Consider the following 20201-nt stretch of genomic DNA (forward strand, 5'->3'; position numbering starts at 1 on the left):
GCTGGGAGATTTGACAATATTTTCCAGAAGGGGCCATCAGGTGGGCTCCTGGCATCTCCACCCAGGCCTGGTCTGCACTGTCCTAGCGTGGGAGTGTCACAGCCCAGAGCGGCTTCTCTGGGGTGGCAGCAGTGAGAGGGGCAGTAGGCACAGGGGTGGGCGTGGGGCTGATGGGGGTGTGGCCGGGACGCAGGTGGGCGGGGCGGGGGCGAGGGAGGATGCGTGCGGGAGCGGGGTGGGGGCTGGGGGAGGTGGGGCTGGAAGGTAGGCTGGGGGCGGGGCGCTCCGGGGGCGTGCCGGCTGCAAGGGGACACGCGCTCTGGGCTGCAGCCACTGGCTCCAAGTTCCCTCCCTCGCTCCCCCGCGGAGCCTGCCTGAGCCCGCCCCTTCGGTGCGGAGGAGCAAACGCGGTCGCCGTCAGCCCAGCCCTCCGCTGCCGCGCGATCTGGGCCGGTTCGGCCAGCCTGGTCCGCTCCGACCCGGCTGCCGCTTCATCCCGGCCTTTCCGCGCCTCGCGGGGCCCACGCTCCTCCTCGTGGTCTCCGACGCCCGGTGCCTGGCCTGGCCGCCTTGCAGGGGCCGGAGCGCGGGCCGAGGTGAGCTTGGGGCGCTGGCGGGTGGGGAGTGTGTCCTGGGGTCCCGCTCCGGCCGGGCCTGGGCGCCGGGGATCCTAGCCCGCTGTCCGCCCTGCGCTCGGCTGCGCGCCCTGGCCTGGAGACGAGGCCCGGGCTCGGAAGGAGCGCTGTGGGGAGAGGGTGGGTGAGGACGCGGCGGCCCCCGGCCCCACTCCGTGTTGCATCCCCACCCAGGTCACCCCGTGGGCGCGTCGGTGTGCTGCCAGTTCCTGCAGGAATGCAGATCCCGGGGTTCTGAAAGTTTGTTACCCCCCCTTCCCACCCCACCCCCCTCCAGCAGTCTGCCCACAGCTCGGTTGTCTCTGTTTTCTTTGAAAGCATGCATGTTGGAAATAGAATAAAATCGGTCCCAGCTCACTCATGCTCCTGTCACCTAGCGGCGCTCAGAACTTGGCAACAATGCTTGGCTGTGGGAAGCTGATGTCTGGGCTGCCCTCCTTTTGTTAGACCAAGAGCCTGGTGGTGTAAAGGCACTGACAAGTCTCTCCATTCTAGCCAGTGGAGAAGGAAGAGGAGATAACTTTGCCTTATTACTTCCCCGAAGTGGGGATAAACCCACCTGACGCCCAGCTTTTTAACCCTTTCAAGTTGCTATTCAGATTTATTGACACTAACTCCAGTCCCCCTCCAGGAAAGAACAGGCATTCTTTTCTGCCTAAGGTTCAGGCAGAGTCTGCGTTTCCCCCCACAGCCAAGTTATGTCCTGTGAAAATCTGGCGCACATCTGTGACAACAGTGCGTGGCTGGCTTGTGAGGACTGCCGAGTCTATTTTTTGCAGAGGACTATGATAGCGGAATCAGCATTTTTTTCTGAATGAATAATATGACTTCCATTTTCCTTTCCTCTGTTGGTGTGAGTTATTTAGCATCCACTATCCTAAGTCATGTACCTGTGTTGCTGTTGTTGTTATTATTGTTTGTACTTGTATTCATTTTGTGGTATTAAAATCTGCTCATTCAAATGAGGTATTTGTTAATCGTAAGTTGATGGTAACATGCCATTGATTTACCCCATTGCATTTAACCTGTGACGTTTCTTAGATTATTTACCTTGAAATCGTGACTTGAATACAGGGATGACATAACTTCTTGAACCTGAAAAGCTGCAAAGGCCTTAACATAGGACCTGGCAGACAGAGAAATGTTAACTATTTTTATTTTTATTTCAGTCTATGGCTTTGCTGTTTAGGGAAAGAAAAATGGTTCTTTTGTTTGTTTTCATCCCAGATCTTTTACTGTGCGCTCTATTTTGAGCCTGTGTAATTTTAGATCAGATCAGAATTGAGGTTGGGTTGTTTGCGTGAGACTGACAAGCTGCTGGCTCTGTGTGTCCTCAGTGGCTTGAAAGCGGGGATTGATATTTGGCGGGTCTAGGAGTCTGAATCCAGTCATGGCCTGGCGGGTTTCATAATAGGAACTGGTTGTCTCTAAGAGCCTAGCTGTCCATGCAGGGCTTAAACAGAAGTTTTCCGCTGTGAACGTTTTCTTCACATCACTCTCTTCTCTAGGTTTTCAGTTTCCAGGTGAAAATATCACACTGACATAGTTAGTTTACACTGTCCGTACTTGTCATTAGTAGAAGTATTTGCCCCCTCAGAGCATGTCATAACTCTAACCTTAAAGCCTTGGGGGTCGACATCTCAAGACTAAACGGTTGAGAAAAAAATAAAATAAAACTACCCACTTGCACGTTCAGTAACCAAAAGGTGACACTTACAGTTTAGATATTTTACATGAGTCAGTTAGCTATCAGTTTACCCTCTACCCCACCACTGACTCTGACATACAGTCTTTTTTGTTCTTCAGTGTTTAGCTACAGAAAGGCTTTGCTTGAAGTCTTGGGGTCTCCAGAAGCTGAGCTGCTGTAGGTCCAGCCCAGCGACGGTAGGTGGTGCTGTGGGGAACCGTGGCAGCTCAGCCAAGGCACAGGTATGCTTAGAGACTATTAGGAATGGATAATCTGCGCCAGTGCCTGCCAGCCATGAAAAGACCCAGGACAACAAACACCAGCATGCACTAGTGTTGGGAATGACATGGCTCCTTAAGTTTCCTCTGTGTATGTGTAACTTTTGGGGGGATATTTACCTGGAAAATGTGTTCTCTTTTAGGAGTCCTATAGTGTTCTAGAGGCTAAATGCTCACTGCTTAATGAAAAACACTAGGTGTACTCCTCACTTTCATTTTTCCGTGTCAGGGTCAGGTGGACTAACCTATGCCAAGAGTCTCTAGCTAACCTGGACTTCTTCTGTTTTTAATATGGACCTTCAACACAGAGGGACAAATGGTAAGGAACCGACTGACCTCTTGAATTTGTGTAGGGAAAACTGTCTCAGGCTGCCCTCTCTCCCTCTTTCTTGTCTGTCTCTGTCTCTGTCTCTCTCTCTCATTTTCTGGCTCGTAAGCAGTTACCTCTGAAAGTCAGTGCTGTGAGCAGTATATCTCCGGGCTCCCTCTTACTCCTCTCACAGACAATAGTTTTGCTGTTATCTGCTTTCTGTGGGTGAATGTAGTGACTTGTGTGCCTCATCAGTAGTAAGAGGTGTGTAAGTGCCAGGGTCCAGGGACTTTTCTGCTGCCCAGCGAGGAAAAGCTTCTCTTCCTTTCAGCTGGCTGGAGCTGACTGCTCAGCTTTTGGGAGGGTTTGGTATTAGCCAGTCTAATCACGCGGTGATCGGATTTGAATTTTCTGGGTAGTACTTGATCACCGAACAGTCTAAAACTAGGGGAAATTGAGCTTTAAACTTTTCTTTTCTTCTCCCTAGATGTTTCTCATAATTCATGGCAAAGATGACTTGTTTCAGGAGTTAAGAGGGCTGGCAGTTGAATGTCTTTGAATTAGATAAGAAGCTAATAAAGATGGCTTAGACACTGAGGCAGTGAAACATGTTGGGTCTGTTTGGGGCATGACAGCCCCAGCTCTGTTGTGTTTCTTTCCTTCAGTGAGCTGGCTTACTCTGATCGCTTTTGTCAGCTAGGTAGGTAGGACTGTGACTGGCTGAAGCGAATCCCTGCTCTGTTTCTAGTCGCTGCTGGATTTGCTCGACAGTTGAGGAGCAGCGTTAACTTAAAAAAAGAACAATGATGGGTGGTGCTTCTGAGGTGACCACCCTACAGAAATACAAATAGTGATATAAACGGGTAGTACTTGAGAAGCCCTGAAAAGAGCAGCTGTTTCCAGCACAGTGCTGGCCCCAAAGTTTGGTAGAACCAAACTTTTTTTCATGCTTCTGGGCAATGAAAGTTCTGACATGGATGGTAGACATAAAAGAATTGAATGATAGCTGTGGGAATGTGTGTGTGTGTGTGTGTATGTTTTCGTTGTTTATAGCAATGATGGCAATAATTAAGATACGGGCCAACCTTTTCTACTCTTTTGTAGTCCTTTTTCATCCTGTTTGTAGACAGCTTGAGCAGGTCTCTTAATGATTATTCTGTGCTCTAAAATTGATGAACTTATACCATGTACTTGCCTTTCGACACCTTTGCTTTCTACCTTTGTATAAGGGGAAGGGACTGGGTGAAATTTTAATCGTTTTCACATGATGACGTTTGTTTGTCACAATAGGAGACCTAGTGCTTGTGGGCCTTAAGACCCCCCTACTTCCTCATCATACAGGCCTTTAAAGCTTAGAGGCCAAGCAGATTGCTTCCCTTTCTTCTAGCATTGTCAGGACATTGCACAATTTTCAGTTGTGCTAGAGTTTAAAATTGTAAATGTTTTGGATGCAGGTCCAAAGGAAACCACCTCAGCTCCAGGAAACTGTGTCATTTAGCAGACAGGTTTCTGGAAGAATTGTAAGAATTCCATGGTGTGGTTTATGCTCCAGGCCAAGATCAATGTGGTTTGAAATTGTCCAGGTCCAGATAAGGCCTTTTAAAACAATCCTAAGCACGTGGGATTTGGGGGTCTTTGTGTTGTAATGAAAAGCAGTTTTTGTCCACTCCTACTGATACAAGAAGGTTTTTTTGTTGTTGTTGTTTGTTTTGTTTTGTTTTTTTACCTTTTACGTGTAATGTTAAAGAAGAATCTTGGATAATACTTCAAAATGACTGCCCTTGCCAGTGATGCTTTGGTCCCAAAAACTGAAACTTAGTAAAAAAAAGAAAAAAGTAATGCAAAAGAATATAGTTCATAATTTGTCCTATATTAAAAATTATTTGCAGAGCACTTATCATGTGTGTGTTTTGTTTTGGTTTTTGTTTTTTTAATAAATACTAGCCAGGAAAAGATGTGGTCCCTGTTTGTTCATGGCTTGTATTAATTGTTTTTCCTGTAACTGCGTGCCCTGTGGCTATGATTCAGTATCAGACAAAAGCAACTTAGAGGAGAAAGATTTATTTTGTCTCACAGTTCTGGGGCAGTCACAGAGGCAGCAGCATGGGGCATTGACACTAGAGTCCGTCAGGAAGCAGCAGGAGGCGTTCGCTTCTGCCCAGCTATCTTTCTGTTTTTATGCAGCCCAGGATGGAAGCCCAGGGGATAGTCCTGCCCACATCCAGCCATAGGTCTTCCCACCTCATCTAACCTCACCTAAATCAAGAGCATCCTTCACAGTCATGTTCAGAGGTTGACCTCACCCAAATCATCCCTTATAGCTGTGATTGAAGGCTTGTGCAGGCTCAGGCCCTGGGAACCCCAGGTCAAAGTGTACTTATAGCCAGTGACCAGCTAGGTAGGCTCCTTGAGAAGAGGCACAGGTCTCCAAGTCCAGTCCGTGTCGGGGTGCAGACTGGCTCTCTGAAGTTCAGTTAGTCCCTACTTCCAACACCACTATGGGGTCTCTGTGAGTTCGTGGATAGCCTGGTCTACAAATCGAGTTCCAGGACTGTCAGAGCTACAGAGAAACTCTGTGGAAAAACCAAAAAAAAAAAATAATAATAATAATAATAAGTAATTAAGTAAATAAATAAATGAATGAATAAAAAGAAGATCACTCAAAAATAAAGAAAAAGATTACTCAATCACTAACTGCTCTTCCAGAGGACCTGAGTTGGTTCCTAGCACCCATGTCAGGTGACCTATGATTCCAGCTCCGGGGGATCTGACATTGTTTTCTGACCTCTATACAGTCGTGCACACACATGACAGGAATCTATAGAAATATACCCATTAATAAAACATTTTAGAAGTGACAGGAGTAAAGGTGGTAGGGAAGTAAGGTTCACCTGTGTGAACATGGCCCGAGCTTACTCTCCAGTTGCCCAGTACACTGGAACCATTGCATTCTCCGCCAGCTTGACACGGGATGACAGCCCCTGTCAGCTGCTACTCTAGACAGTGGATTCTTCTCCCCGTCCCTGCTTAGTTACTGTCCCTCATTACTGCGACCTGTTGGTGCTTTGTTTTAAATGCTGTCTGCAGCTTTCAAAAGGAAATTGTCCTTTTAGAAATAACAACACTGTCGGCTCACGGCTTGCTGGTTGCTTGTTGCAGCCTCGTTGTGTGAAGTCTGGTAAACAAAACACAAGGTTCAGGCCCCGTGCAAACACCCCATAATCCTGGACGTGCGTGCACTTAGTCACAGCACGCTTGTGGCCACATTAGTCACCTTTCTTTCCTTGGCTCACCGAGTGCCATCATTCCCACTCTTGTCAAAACTGTTTGAGTCGCAGACACTTGCTTAGCATGCAGAGGCCCTGGGTGCTAACCATCCATAGCACTGCGAAAGCTATGTGTAATAGGCTTTTGGGAATCGAGCTCTTGGTAAGTCGGGACCAGTGGCAAATGACGGTTTTCACAGTGTAAAGGGAACTGGGAGGCTCTTTGCCGATTTGGCTGTGATTTGTGCATTTAAAAACCCTTTTACTCTCTCACTAGAGAGAAGGCTCAGCCATTAAGAGCACTGGCTGCTCTTCTAGCGGTCCTGAGTTCAATTCCCAGCAACCACACAGTCTTTCATAACCATGTGAAATGCTATCTGATACCCTCTTCTGGCCTGCAGGCATTCATGCAGACAGAGAGCCCTCATGTGTGTTAAGTAAATAAATGAACAAATAAATCATTTAAAAAAGATCTCTTTAGTCTCTCACCGCTCTGTGTTCTTTCACATAATCTTTATTTATTTTTCATGATCAAACTTGGTTCTTGTTTGGGGTGACCGTGAGCAAGTGAGAGAAATGATCACTGGTTTCTTGATGACTAGGTGCTACCCAGTGTTGGTTGACTCCAGCATTTTTGCCTACCTGGCTCCGAGGTCTGTGGGATGCAACCTAACCCATTAGGCTTGCCCAGGGTGGCTGTCAGATTTGAGGGGATGGGGCTGAGTGTGTAGAAACTTCATTCTTTGATTTACTGAAGATACCGTAGCAGTTCTTAGTTGTAAATATATATTTACAGCTTGCACTGGAGGAGAATATTATCTTCACTATATAAATACTTATTTTGCAGGTACTTGAAATATTCTTTCTTTTTTTTTTTTGGAATTTGGTACTTTTTATTTACAAAACAAAAACGAGGAGTCTAAAGCTGATCCACTGGAGACTCAGGAGTGACAAGGCAATGGTGGGGCCCCGGCTCTGGGGGCGGGGCATAGGGGTTCCAGCCTCTCCTGGCTTCCCCATGATCATCATCCCACTTTGCCTCAAAGGCTCAATCAGTGGGGCAGCAGTTGGGCGTCCACTGTTCTTAAGTAGTACCAGAAAAGATTTGTGGTCTGCTTGATGTAAAACAAAAACAAAAACAAAACTTCCTTACGAAGTGATGAGTGTCCCACATGCCCCAAATTGGGAGTGGGCAAGGGAGGGAAGGAGGGGGGCGGGTTGGAGACCGTGCTCCGTGTTCAGTGCGAGCATCACATACTGCTTGTTTTTTTCCCAGGTGGAAGTGGCTGTGCCCTCACATTAGCACGCTGTGTGTGCCCACTCATGTGACTTTTCTTCCTTGCTTATCTGATTGCTCCTGCAGGTTTTTCTCCTTTCAGCGTTCGCCAGCATAGCACAGGACCGGGCTGTTTTGCTTGTTAATCCTCAATTGCTGTTTACCCTGAGGGTTTTCTGGAACCTTCTCTCCTCTTGAAGCGTTCTGATTCTTAGGTACTGAGAGTCAGCAAGAAAGAAACCACATCGCAGGAACTTTTAATTAAGCGCACCGATGCAGCAACAAATCTTCATACATTTTGTGTCTGGAATACTTAAGTATCTTCATCTGACTTCCAGTTTTGCATCGTATCTGACAGCATTAATGCATATGCCTTGCAGTAGTCAGGGCTATCCGAGAAGGAAGTGGTTCATGTGTTTAAAAGGCTGAGGTAGCCCATGGTCTGGTGTCTACAAACTCGGGAAACAAGGCCAGCCAATGGGATGGACTCCAGACTAAGGTCAGGAAAAGAGATGGTCCGGCTCAAACAGCCAGGCAGCCCGAGAACCGGGAAGACTATGAATGGATGAATTTTCTTTCGCCTCTTTGTTCTGTGTGGTGATAGAATGCCTACCCACTTTGTGGTGGGCCAGCTCTTGTACCTAGTCCACCAGTTCAGTGATAACCCCGGTCTGGAAACATGGGGACAGTTGCTAATAATGTCGAGACAAAATATCTGGGTACCCTTTGGGTCATGCAGATTGGCCTGTAACCTTAGCCATCATGTACCTGTGGTATGGTTAGTGTGCCTCACTGATTCAAGTGGATGTTTTCAAATTATTCTGGGAAGATAATGGTTTGCCTAGTAGGTTGAAATGAGCTGACTAGGTCCCCCTAAGCCTTGTTCCTCTGTAGAACCTTCTGGGCTGCCTTGCAGCACTTCCCTTCCTACCAGCACATCCACCACGAACTCAGAGGATGGCTGCATCTTACGGAGCCGCCCTCAGTGGATGGCTGCATCTATAGACCTGCCCTCAGCTGATGGCTGCATTTTACACACCTGCCATGAACTCAGTTAATGGCTGCATCTTACAGAGATGCCCTTGGTTGATGTCTGTCTTGCGCAGCTGCTCTGGTTCTCTGTGTCTGTTCTGTGAGACAGAAGTTTATCAGGGTACACATATTTTTGTCTAGTGTAGACTGTCTGGCAAAGGGAAAGAGTGTGCCCTTGGTACCCTTCTGCCTACTCGACAAGGGGTGTGCGGTGGTGGTCATGCTTACAAACTAGCGTCAGTTCTGTCTAGACCAGGTGGCTGCCCATTTCCCCGTTAATGCCTGGCATTGCTTCCATTCAAGTGTAAGGGATAAAAGCAGTTTTGCATAATTGCTGCGCTCATTTGTTTTTGAGATTTAAAGTAGAGAGGGAAATGTTTTGGAACTTATAAATATACGCTATCTATTTCAACAGCAAATGGGTTTGCTCTGATGCCAGGTATCATTTTTAATCTAATGTGGGAAATTCCACAAAGAAAGTGGGCGCTTTTAGTATTTTTTTCCTATTATTCAGTTAAGAACATTTGATTGTTTATGACTGGTTTGTTCTTCCTTAAGTCCATCTAAAGAAGTCATCATAAATAAAAAAAAAAATGGGGTAGGCCTTTACAATTCCATCTATGTTCCTGGCACTGTTATTTAGCGTTGAGCATCATCTTTAGAGCTGATACACTTGACACTGTTGCTTTTAATACCCAAAGTGCTAGTACTGGGGAGCTCTGGAATGTCATTAAACCAGGAGGGAGCAGGCATCCACAGATGGTATTAGTACCCTCGTAAAAGAGCCAGAGAGAGATCCTTCATCTCCCTGCTCCTGAGGAGATAGTAATAAGCTATCATATATGATGCAGGAAGTGGAGCCTTGCCAGATAACAGATCTGTAGACAGCTCCACCTTGGACTTCTGATCTCTAGGCTGCAAGAAATAAATTTCTGTTTATAGACCGCTCTGTTTAGAGTACTTTATAAAATACTATCCACTGTAGTGGCAGCCTAGATGGCTTAAGGTACCCCTCTTTGAAGAAAAAGTAATTCAAACAGGATATTATGTCAGAATGCATGTTTCCCTTCTGTTTTGGTGTGTAAAGCAATGGAATTCTTATAATCGACTTTATTCTGCAAGTGAGAGGCGTCTTGAAGCCTGAAGCAGCACACATGTCAACACACATCGTGCTCCCACAGTTTTCAGGACATTAGCTGCATCTCTGTGGCGACTTGGGAAACCCACAGTGCTGGATGGTTTTCCTCTACTTGAAACAACCCTAGAACAACCTTGGAAGAGAGGATCTCCACTGAGGAATTGCCTCCCCTAGATCGGTGAGGGTGTTTGTAGGGACACTCTCTTGATTACTAGGTGATGTCGGAGGACACATCCCACTGTAGGATGCCACCCCTGGACAGGTGGTCCGGGGCTGTATTTAAAACCTAGCTGAGCAAGCCATGGAAAGCCAGCCAGGAACACTGTTCCTCACGAGGCTCCCCTTCAGTTCTTGTTTTTGGCGTCCCTTGAGGGTGAATTGCTACCCATTGTAACCAGTTGTAACCAAACAAACCCTCTCATTCCCCAACTTGCTTTTGATGATAGTGTTTGTCACAGCAACCAGAAACTAGGATGCTTTCCCTAGAAAGGGATGAGTTCTTTCCCACGAAGAAGGAGCCAGTTTCCCACCAGGCATGCACTCCTGAGCCAGGGCCTCCAGCCTGCAGGCGGAGGGCAGATCAAACTCCTCAGCTGTTTCTCATCATACTTGGAAGCTCACTGGAAACTGAGAACCCTTGGACGCCTCAGCCGGGTCCTCCTCGGCCCCCTGGCTGTGGTATTTCTGCCCTTCCTGGGTCTTTTCTGCATTCTTGGGGTATCCCCGTCTTAGTTTCTACCTTAGAAATCTTTCCCCTTGTCATCTTCCTGCCTCTGCTGTACTCACATCTGAGTCAGCTGAGATACCAGCTTGTCACATTAGACCAAAGTATCCGGGTCTTTCCTGGCTTGGCTCCGCATCTGCAATCTTCTTGCTGACCGTTTCAGCCTCCACACCTGCTCTTTCTTTAGTCCGAAGTTCATTTTGCTTCTTTTCTGTTTTATGCTCCCTGGTCATTCGAAAAACCTTCTGTTACGATATCCGGCCACCTGCTCACTGGTCATTGAAAATGTAGCCATCCTGAACTGAGATGTCCTTCCTCTAAGTGTGGAAATACACCCAGGTTGGATAATTTAATTTGATAAAAGAATGAACAATTGTAACTATCAACTTATACACTAATTACTTGCTGAAATGATGATTTTCCTAGATTTTTTAAGCTAAAGCTATAATACTGCCCATTACTTGTTTCTGTTTTACTTTTTATCGTGGCTATGGAAAAACCCAGGACAGTCTGCGCTCCACAGCTGTGGCTTGCTGTCTCTCCTGAGTGCTGCAATGCAAGGCTTTGCAATTCCTTGACTCCATGTTCTTGGCAGCCCTCTGCTAAGCAGATGGTTGTGTACGAGCAGAAGGGAGCGTAGTAGTGGCTACAGGCAAGAATGGGCTCCCTGAGCACACACCATGCCAAGCTGGCTTCATGCCCCTTCTCTCTCCATAAGGCTATAGGGTTAGATAAGAAGGGCCCCAGGGATTGGCATCTGAGTTTCTATAATTCACTGGACTCCCTCGGGATTGTTATCGCACATTCAGCATTCCTCAGTTCCCTCCAATATCCGAATATCCTGAAATCCGAATATTTCAGAAATCTATTCCTTCAAAAAGTTTGAGATTTTTTTGAAGCATCCTGGCCCCTGAGATGCTCTCATTTAGTCACATTTGTGCAAATATCCCAAAATCTGAAAAAGAAAGCTATCGCCTTGAAACATCGGGGTTGCTTCTAGATGTTGGGAAAGCTAGGTCTCAGGAATCCCAGTTGTGGGTCGTCAGCTGTGGCCCTGCTTGGGATCACACAGGCATTGGTACGCAGATAGGACAGCCTTCGCGTTGTTTGGGAGATGGCAGTCATCTGTGGAGACACGAGCTGGGTAGTGTCTTCCTTTCTCTTGAGCCTGAGCTTGCTGTGATGAGGGCTGTCACAGGCTCTGACTTTTGCTCACCCTGGGCTGTCCCCTCCTTTAACCCAACTAGTTACTCCAGCTTCCGTGTTGAAGGCGCCCATGTTAGTGTGCTCACAGGGCCTCCCTTCCCAGAGGCTGGGCTTGCAGTTAGTATGCTGTCTCTGGGTATGAGGTTGCCTGGGCTGTACTTACAGCAGAGATTCTTTCACTCGAATTCCTGCTGTTATAGCATCTTCACCCTGTGAAGGTAAAAGTATTATAACAGGATGTGCCAAAACTAGCACATTGATTGTATGTGTGGACCCATGGGGGCGTATGGTGCAGGGTTGCCATGCCATCTCTCCTTGGGAAATGCCCCAGCCTTACACTTCTGAGGCTGAATCAATAGTAATTTGCTATATCAGAAAGGCCTTTTTAGGTGGTGGACTTCGTGAAATGTATGTCCTTTAAATTACTGAACCAGAATCCGTGAGGGAGCATGGTGGGAAGGAAGGTTTCTGCCTAATATGAGGTCAGGGAGCTCTGTCCAGCTCTGCCGTGCAAAGGGGGCTGGGTTGGTGCATGGAAGTTTGAGTATGCAGTGTGGTGGATGAGCATCCTTCTGTCCTGCATTCCTGGGCTGACACTGTAGCATCCCAGTACCTGTTGGCTTTGCCCACTCCCTACAGAGGCTGCTTTGTTTCTAACACATCTCTTTTTTCTACTTCTCGTTGTGGGATGATTTCATCAGGCCTTGGAGGCTCTGTGCCTCTTCCATGGTAGAATTAACAGAGGATTGAGTCTATTCAGAGCCCTCTCAGGGCTCATTGTGAGAAATAAGGTCACTCTTCCCTTTAACACTGCTGCAAACGCATAAACAGGTAGAAGCAGAGTGCAGGAGGGGTGAAGCTGTTACCTTCAGTTCCAGGACACTTCTTCCTGTTCAGTGATTGGGACTGAACCACAGGCCTCCTGTGGGTGGGGACTGACTGTACATCTAGGTCCTAGTGCCTGCAGGGAAGTGTTATGGTTTTGCCTCTGTGCGCCTAGCACAGCTAGCACCATCAGAGCTACAGCGGCAAGACAGACGCCAGCATACCATGCAAAGGCCGTTCACAGTGATCTGCCTGTGGTCTCAACTGTCACCCTATTAAAAACACACTGTTTTGTGTAGTAACCTCCTTTCTGGAATAAGGTGGGTGGGATTTCAGAACATGCTCTCTAGGACATTACACACAGGTTCCTCCGAGAAGCCTTGGAGGCTTCTCTTGTGCTGTAGCTCCTTGTCTCCTGGAGGGCTGTCGGTGTCACCTGGGGTTGTTCACACACGGGCTTGCCAGTGTGTCCCAGGTTCTGACGCTTGGGGTTTCCCAGGTCTTTGTTAGTGATTCTGAACTGGCCTGATGAAATGTTACTTGCCAGGTGGCAATGCTGAAACTGGGGCAACAAATACATTCAGTTGGGGATGCTAGGCAGGGGGAGGAGTCTGAAGGTAGTTGCCCTGGATGAAAACACTGCAGTGGACTTGAGGATAGTAAGAGCCTCTGCCAGAACTGGAGCCTCCAATTCAGTTTCATGTTCTATTCTTAATAGGCATGAATGCATGCGTATGAGCATGTACGTATGTATGTGTGTGCATTTATGTATGGATATAATTTTTTTGAGACAGAGTCATGCTCAGTACCCCTGGTTTGACTGAGATTTTTTGTTTAGCCCAAACTGGCCTCTAAGTTTCGATTCTTTGTCCTCTGCTTCCCCGGTGCTGGGATGACAGCCTGTCCCACCATGCTGGGTATTGGTGTCTTTACCAAAGTCATTCTTCTTAGTAAGCCATGTGGGATTTTTGCCAAAATACTTTGTGCTTGCCTTGGTCTGTGTAGATTCTCACAGTTAAAATGCTGGCTCGTGCGTGACTGGGGAAGTCATTTGCCGAGCATGTCACATACTCAGTGGTGAACCCCTCATTTTCATATTTCATTTTAAAAGGAAATGTATCTTGTAGTATTTGCTACTTTCATAAAGTACTTTTTAAATCTAACATAAGAAAATCAAGAGATGACACTATGAAAATCTAGTATTTTTCTTAGGATTTTAATGCTTTTTAGTTGACAAGTTGATGTTTTTTGGTTTCAGAAAGCTTAGGTGTTTTTTACTTTAAGACAGATAGGTGAAATTTACATACTTGAAATATTTCTTCTTATCCCAGCAGAAATTGATTTATATTTATTTATGTTAAGTTTTGTTTTGTTTACTTGAGACAGGGTTTCTTTGTGTATCCCTGGCTATCCTGCAACTTGCTTTGTAGGACAGGCTGGCCTTGAACTCACAGAGATCACATACCTCTGCCTCCTGAGTGCTGGGATTAAAGGGGTGTGCTGCCATCGCCCAGCCTAGATGCTATTAAATTAGTTAAATATGTGGAAATATGTAACTATCTCTGAACCTTGTATCAGTTCCTTATGCCAAAGGTCTTTAGAGGACCAAATCCAAAAAAAATTTTTTTGGCAAAATTTTGAGGATTTCAAGTAGAACTCTAATGGTTTATGTGTTCTACAATTAAAATTAGTTTTATTCGGAAATGAATTTAACTCCCACTATATTGAACTATTTATTATTATACTGTTAAACACATTTTTTAATGTCTTAATTATGTAGTTGGCCCATTTAATCTGGCTGTCCCACACAATAAAACCAAGTAGAATATCTGTTTAGTCAGTGCTAGCATCTGAGAAGACTGATTTCTCTTTGGCGAGTGTGGCTGAAAGAAAGTAGAACATTTCCAATGCCATCTTGATGAGGTTTGGTTGTTTTTGTAATCCGTGAAATAGATACTTTCAGATAAAAGATCTTACTGAGAAGAAAGAAAGCTAGAAGTTGAAGTAAAAACTTTTATTATCTCTTGTTTTGTAACAAATGGCCTCAAAGCTTAGAGGTAGAAATGACCTCCATTCCCCTTTGTATGTCAGTGGAGACTCTAGATCTCTGCCCTGGGATTCAGCCTCTGGGTTTCCTATCAGGTTTCAGTCAATGTGTTCCTGAGGCTGTGGGCATTCTCTCCATGTGTTGTGGCCTAGAAAGGTAGCCAGAGAGCTGATGCCAGTGGTAGTAAGATTATCGATAAGCTCAGCCCCTTCCCCGGTTTCTAGCACTGCTTGACATGTATGGATTACAGGTCAGATTTCTGACCCGGGATGAACCTACATGTGTGTCTTATCATGTCCCAGATTGGTTAAACTGCCTGAGTCTGGTTATTGAGCAAGCCTCTCCTACGGGATGCCTCATGCCAGGAAGTGATCTGGGGAGCCTCTGTGATGTCTAGAGAGGAATCATGGCTCAGGGCAAGGATGCTGATGATGAGAGTGTGAACCCAGCCCAGTCACTGTGCACTGGGGAAGGAAGTGGTTAGGAGGGCTGTCCTGGAGATCAAACGAGAACCCAGATCAGCTACGTGTTAAATTTAAGTTGATTAACAGCTTGGGCGAATAGACAGGGCAGATCATATCCAGGGGACTGAGGTCATAAACGGCGTGACACCTGGATCATGAGCAGGTGAGTTTTCTAGTGTCAGTAGGGGAAAAAGCAAGGAACAGAGAAAGTGGTTTTAGTCTCAGAAAGCACAGAAAGCTGAAGGTCCTCCTATAGAATTGATTTATAGCATTGCTGCCACCAGGAACTGAACTGTTATTGTTACTTACTATTTTAAATATTCTGTCAGTGATGTTGTTATTTGATGTTGAGAAAAACTCCAGAAAGAAGTGAAATTCCATTTGGGGGTTGTTTGATGCTAATAAGTATTTTTAACCACTAAGCCTTAAGCTCTAACCCCTTTCAACCAGTTCTTTATTGGCTAGCCAGTAGTATTTTTCCTAAGACCTCTGTTGACTTCAGAGTGCTGCATGATGGACGTGAGAGAATTAAAGGTTAATTTTGTGAAACATTTGGTAAGGAAAGTAGACATAGAGTGAATTTTGTGTTTGGACTTGGATTCCATCCCTTAAAAAAATACTCCTTATCTTTATAAAAATATGAAATCTGAAACACTTCTGGTCTCAGTCACTTGGGTATGAGATTCTTAGCCCGTTTTACTGTTAAGATAACAAAGTTGTCATTAATGTAAGGGGGTATAGGTTTAAAGTACATGTTATGGAGGCTTTAATTTGGATAGTGTCAATTTTCCTACCTCACCATTTTCCCCCGATACTGATTTCCTCAGAGTCCTGAGGATAGAATGAAGCGAACATTAAGTATAGGAAGTTGAACGAGAGTAAAGTGTCCTAACTTATCTCATAAAGATGCCATGTGGCTGAGCTAACACACTCCTCGTGCAGACCTCTGTTTGAAGTCACTGGTATGCCCCAGTGACTAGCACTCTGAGGCTGGGGTACTGACTGTAGATCCTGACAGAGCAGGGACACCCTTGTCTTGGCCACACGATAGTTTGTACTTCGCCTGTCCATTCACACGGGTTCAGTGCTGAGAAGCACCTTGTCCTCTGTTTTGGTTATGAAGGATGAATGTTCTGGTACAAGAAGTATGAAATGTCCTGTTAGGCACACTACAGCATGGCTGAACCACGGGGAAACTGTGCGATTTAAAAGAAGCTGGCTACAACGTGACAGCAGTACCTGATCCTGTTTGCACCAAGTATCAAGTGTAGTCAGTCGAGAAGGAAACGGAGATGGTCCAGCATGGGAAGGAAAGAATGCAGAATTGCTTAAGGAGCAGAGCATTGAGGCTTTCTTTGATCACCTCTCCCTTACCAGGCCACAGAGGAAGACAGTGCAGCCAGTCCTGAGGAGACCTGATAGGCTAGATTCAGAGGGAAGGGGAGGAGGACCTCCCCTATCAGTGAACTGTGGGAGGGGTATGGGAGGAGAAGAAAGACGGAGGGAGGTTGGAATGGGAGAGTATGAGGGAGGGGGCTACAGCTGGGATACAAAGTGAATTAATTGTAATAAAAATATTAAATTAAAAAAATGAAAAAAAAGGAGGAGATGGGTGCTGGTAATGGTGCGTGGCACGGTAGGTGGATTTCATCACCCACTGGTATGATTAGAGTGCTTAATGATAAATTTCATGTTATGCATATTTTCTCCAGTTTAAAAAAATTATAATGTAAAAGCATGTCTCAATAAAACCTGCTGAAGCCTTAAAAGAAAAGTTGTGCCCCGTAGATTGGATTACATTTTACTAATGCTCTTCTTCCTTTTGAAGGCTAGCAGAAAATACCGGTGTTGATATTGTCATCTTTTCATCCTGTCTTCTGAAGGAGATGAATGGATCTGCTTAGGGAAAGCCAAGAATAGAGGACTTTTTTTTTTTTTTTTTTTGGCTGGAAATTAGTGCCACCTGCTCAGAAAAGCACTTGAGGAGGACTCCAATTATATATCTAGCATAGCTGACAGAGCCAAGTTGGAGGGTTGTGAGTGATTATCTCAAGGAACTGATCTATCTGAGGAAGCCGAGTCCTTGGAAATGATGGGTGTTAAGCCTGTTGTCTTTCAGTGAGCTAAGATACTGTGAGCTGAACCCCACGTTGAATATATTGTAGAGATTTTTTTTTATTTTTTACTTTACTTTTGTAGTACTGGGATAGAACACAGGGCCTTATGCACACTAGGCCTGTATTCTGCTACTGTGTATGTCCAATTCTAAATTATGTGTGTGTGTGATGTATATATGCTCACACATGCATTTAGGTGTACACGCTTGCTGTCTGTGTTATCTTTCGAGACAGGTTCTCTCTCCTAAAGCTCACTGATTTGACTAGACAGCCTGGCCTGCTAAGGGAAAAAGGAAGACTTGCATTTTATTGAAGTTCCCTTATTGGTGTTAGAGATGCTCTCAAAGGATGGAAATTTGCCAGTGTATAATAATGGGAAGCAGAAACTTGTTGACATTATTTTTTGGCATTATATCTGAGTGTGGCTTAAACAATATTCTGTAATTCTTTTTTTTTTCCAAGCAACACAATGATTACTTTAATAGCTAGTCTTTTAAAAACAGTACTTCAAAGGTCACCCTCAAAGTAAGATCAACTCTGTCTGCCTTAGGTGTTTGAGAGTTCGTAACTTCTGCTATTTTTTTTAAGAAATATTTTCCGTAAGTTAATAAGGGATTTTACATATAAGAATTTAACAACTGCCAACTTCATTTCCTACTGCACAGATAGGTATGGAAGGACTGGCCTGACCATAACAGAAACACTTCTTAATGTCTTTTGGATTTAGGAAATATCAGAGTTTTACAATTGAAAACATTTAAAGTAAAGAAACTTTGCTGCTCTTTTTCCAGTGTGTCACCTATGTCCTAGAGCTGTTTCAGATGCTCTTATTTATAGTCATGTATCTAGAATAAATAAGAGATCCACCTAGCCACATGTGGCCATTTGGTTGGGAACTTTATTAAAAATCTAGATTTGGCTCATACTTTCTGTAATTTTCCTAACTGAGATACCTGTAGTTTCCTATTCAAAACCATGGGGAAAGACATGATTATTAACTGAATAGTATGCAGCTAACAGTGTGCTAGGTTTGAGATCTTGTGTTTCTGTGATAAGCTATGCAACTACATACTGTATTAGGAGTAACAGACGGGAACATTTTGAGCTATAGTACTCTTTGTAAAACTGAAAGCATCTCTTAATTTGCAGCTGGGTATGAATTTATCCTCAAAAGAGGTATGATGCTGGCATTGTAGCAATTTCATAGATTTCTCCATCAAGTTGTTCTCTAGACATTTTTAACATGGACATAACATTTCTTCAAATGTGTGGTTTTGCTAAACACTGTTTATATAGAATCCACAAATAAAAATGATGGGCTGGCTGAATTTAATTTGAATGCATTTAATGAAAATTCTAGTGTGTTGTTTCTTCTCTGTAAAAATTCTATATTTATGAGGCCCTCTTTCAGCTTAGTACAAATAAATGAACCCCTCAGGAAACAAACGGCTTCTTCAAGGCACCTGTCCCAGGCAAACGACACTGATGTGAGGTGATCAAGGTGTTTTTAGTTTGACTCTTGAAGTGTTGTTTGTTGCTCAGTCCTTTGGGAACAACATGTAAAAATTCAAGGTTGCCTCTGTCAGATATAGGGTTGGTGAAGATCCTTTCCTAATCTGTAGGCTGTCATTTTGTTCTGATGACAGTGTCCTTTGCTTTACAGAAGCTTTTCAGTTTCATGAGGTCCCATTTATTGATTGTTGCTCTTAGAGCCTGTGCTGTTGGTGTTCTGTTCAGGAAGTTGTCTCCTGTGCCAATGAGTTCAAGGCTTTTACCCACTTTTTCTTCTAAGCTGTTTAGTGTGTCTGGTTTTATATTGAGGTCTTTGATCCACTTGGACTTTAGTTTTGTGCAGGGTGATAAGTATGGATCTATTTGCATTTTTCTACATGTAGACTTCCAGTTAGACCAGCACCATTTGTTGAAGATGCTGTCTTTTTTTTTTTTTTTCCATTGAATGGTTTTGGCATCTTTGTCAAAAATCAGGTGTCCATAAGTGTGTGGATTTATGTCAGGGTCTTCTATTTGATTCCATTGATCCACCAGTCTGTTTCTATGCCAGTACCTTGCAGTTTTTAGTATTGTTGCTCTATAGTACAGCTTGAGATCAGGGATGGAGATACCTCCTGAAGATCTTTTACTGTAGAGAATTGTTTTAGCAATTCTGGGTTCCTTGTTGTTCCATATGAAGGTAAGAATTTTTTTTTCCAGGTTTGTAAAGAATTGTGTTGGTAATTTGATGGGAATTGCATTGAATCTATAGATTGCTTTTGGTAAGATGGCCATTTTTACTATGTTAATCCTGCCAAGCCATGAGCATGGGAGATCTTTCCATCTTATATATAAAGAACTAAAGAAGTTAAAAAGCAACAAATCAAGTAATCCAACTAAAAAATGGAGTACAGAGCTAAACAGAGAATTCTCAGTAGAGGAATATTGAATGGCAGAGAAACACTTATAGAAATGCTCAACCTCATTAGCCATCAGCGAAATGCAAATCAAAATGACCCTAAGATTTCACCTTACACTCTTCAGAATGGCTAAGATCAAAAACTCAAGAGACAACACATGCTGGAGAGGTTGTGGAGAAAGGGGAACCCGCCTCCACTGCTGGTGGGAATGTAAACTTGTACAACTACTCTGGAAGCAATCTGGCGCTTTCTCAGACAATTAAGAATAGCGCTCCCTCAAGATCCAGCTATACCACCCCTAGGCATATACCCAAAAGAGTCTCAAGTACACAATAAGGACATTTGCTCAACCATGTTTGTAGCAGCCTTATTTCTAATAGCCAGAAGCTGGAAACAGCCCAGATGCCCCTCAGTGGAGGAATGGATGCACAAATTGTGGTATGTCTACACAATGGAATATTACTCAGCAATAAAAAACAAGGAAATCATGAAATTTGCAGGTAAATGGTGGGATCTGGAAAAGATCATCCTGAGTGAGCTATCCCAGAAGCAGAAAGGTGCACATTGTATATACTCACTCATATAGACATATAATATAGGATAAACCTACTAAAACCTGTATACCTAAAGAAACTAATCAAGAGGGAAGACTCTTGCTAAAATGCTCAATTCCTATCCGGAAAGGCAAAGAGGATGAAGAAGAAGAAGAAGAAAAGAGGAAACAAGTCAGGAGCCTGACACAGAGGACTTCTGAAAGGCTCTGCCCTACAGACTATCAATGCAGA

The 20201-nt window shown here is 44.5% G+C and overlaps 1 protein-coding gene across 3 annotated transcripts in view; it reads left to right on the forward strand.

The window, feature by feature from the left end:
* Positions 1-311: 311 nt before the first annotated feature.
* Positions 312-20201, forward strand: part of Fam110b (family with sequence similarity 110 member B) — a 139313-nt gene continuing 119423 nt past the window's right edge. For all 3 annotated transcript variants that reach the window (XM_060385941.1, XM_060385946.1, XM_060385944.1), the window contains exon 1: positions 312-596. The gene's annotated coding sequence lies outside the window, so the exon portion shown is untranslated. The remainder of the gene's footprint in view (positions 597-20201) is intronic.

This window comes from Meriones unguiculatus, chromosome 6, assembly GCF_030254825.1.
Source record: "Meriones unguiculatus strain TT.TT164.6M chromosome 6, Bangor_MerUng_6.1, whole genome shotgun sequence".
Classification (NCBI taxonomy): Eukaryota; Metazoa; Chordata; class Mammalia; order Rodentia; family Muridae; genus Meriones; species Meriones unguiculatus.